Source organism: Homarus americanus, unplaced genomic scaffold, assembly GCF_018991925.1.
Source record: "Homarus americanus isolate GMGI-L3 unplaced genomic scaffold, GMGI_Hamer_2.0 scaffold33731, whole genome shotgun sequence".
Classification (NCBI taxonomy): Eukaryota; Metazoa; Arthropoda; class Malacostraca; order Decapoda; family Nephropidae; genus Homarus; species Homarus americanus.
The window spans coordinates 5,514-7,333 of NW_024726006.1; the positions used below are offsets into that span (position 1 = coordinate 5,514).

At 53.2% G+C, this 1,820-nt stretch overlaps 1 non-coding gene across 1 annotated transcript; it reads right to left on the reverse strand.

Moving 5' to 3' along the window:
* Positions 1-868: 868 nt before the first annotated feature.
* LOC121865325 lies at positions 869-1,028 on the reverse strand. Its single transcript, XR_006088743.1, has one exon. It is a non-coding gene; the product is annotated as a 5.8S ribosomal RNA (ribosomal RNA).
* Between the last annotated feature and the right edge of the window lie 792 nt (positions 1,029-1,820).

Genomic DNA, 1,820 nt, shown 5'->3' on the forward strand with positions numbered 1-1,820 from the left:
TCATATACACACACAGTTTTAATGCATATACGCTCGTGTTCCGCCCTTACTCGGCCGCACCTTTGCCGCTTAAACTTTGACCTCTTTCCCCGTTCCCGCATGCCACAGCAGTGGCACTTGTTTATCCGGAGAAAGAGAGCGAGAGTCGCAGTATTAATTGGCGTGAGCGGCCTTTCCGGCTGCAGAACTAGTGCTCTATCCCGGCGAGCGCCGTTATGAGGCGCAACACCGTCTTTAACGCGTTTAGAGAGAACTCCCCCTGCCTCCCTCCCAGTCATGAGATAGACGTGGACTCGTGGCGAACTCTCAAAGAGAACGCCCACACCGCGTCTGACCGTGGGAGAGGGTGGAGGAGCGCGTGAGGAAGAGCACGGCGTCACCCAAGCATTCTCATCTCTCTGCCTGCACCACTACATGGTAGACTGCGGGCCCAGGCGCACTCATCAATTTAGGTTCCACTGCAATGCATGCCAAGCACTCTTTTCGAGGTGATAGACGAAATTCCGGCGGGGCTTACTTAAAAGATATCCGACCCGGTTTCGTTTCCTCTTCGTGGGATGGAGTGCCTCTTAGAACATGTGCAGCATCAGCCATGAGCGGCCGACGGCCATTCGTGTCTCTGTGGACAGCAGGCAAAAGAGCGCCGCCTCCAGTTATTTGCGAGGGCGACAACTGTCGCTTTGTTGTGGTTGAATGTGGGTGCGCCCAGTCCATGGACTTGCTAGTGATAGGCTTGCTTGTTTTTAAGGGCACGCCTCGCGCAAAGCGCTGGTGATTAAACTAAGGCAGGCGCTCGGTTCGGGTTACTGCCTGGTGTGGGGAGACGGTCAGCGAGCACCGAACTCGCAGCAACCGATGGATGTATTTCCGACCCTCGTAAGTGGCGGCGACAAGCTCATATGGCTGCCGCCGCCGCAATATGCGTTCAACTTGTCGATGTATCTGGTATTCTTGCGATTCACATACCGACACGCGGTTTGCTGCGGTCTTCATCGACCCACGAGCCGAGTGATCCCCCGTTAAGAGTTGTGTATTTGCCATTTGGTCTTTTTGCGACTAACCATCACAGGTCGAGTCTCAATGAAAGGGTTTGACAGACATAGCCCAAGTTTGTGGTTTGGGTTTGGCCGGACGGCTTGTTGTTGTTTTTTGACACTTGAATTTCACTCTTTTTGGGTCAAGAGGCTTATTCGCCGGTAGTAAGGAACGGACGGGCAGCCGTCCAAAGCCCCGTCCGTCCTCCTCCTCCGGTCTTGGCGCTCTCGCCCGAGTGTGGTCCACCTACAGCGTGGTGGTACCTATTTTTGGTGCGGGGGCCGGGATTGTCCTCTTTCGCTGCTGGAGTTGCCAGAGCAGAGCCGAGACCGCCCAAATCAGGAGAGTAGTAGTAGTAGTTTTAAGAGCGCCCCGTTCTCTTTCTCTCTGTTAATGATCCTTCCGCAGGTTCACCTACGGAAACCTTGTTACGACTTTTACTTCCTCTAAATGATCAAGTTTGGACATCTTTCCGTCAGCTCGAGGCGACGACCCCAGAAAACCCTCGCGGGCAACGGGGCCGACAATCCAAGAGCGCCAGTCCGAAGGCCTCACTAAATCATTCAATCGGTAGTAGCGCGATGACTTACTACTAGGAATAGTTCATGGGAAACAATTGCAAGCCCCAATCCCTATCAAGAAAAGACTTTGAACAGGTTGCCGCTCTCCGGAGAAAACTTCGTTGATCCTCAAGTGTGGCGCGTCGCGACAGAACATCTAAAGACTCTTGGACCTCTTATTACTCAATCTCGTGCACAAATTACGCTTATCCTCTAAGAAGAAGT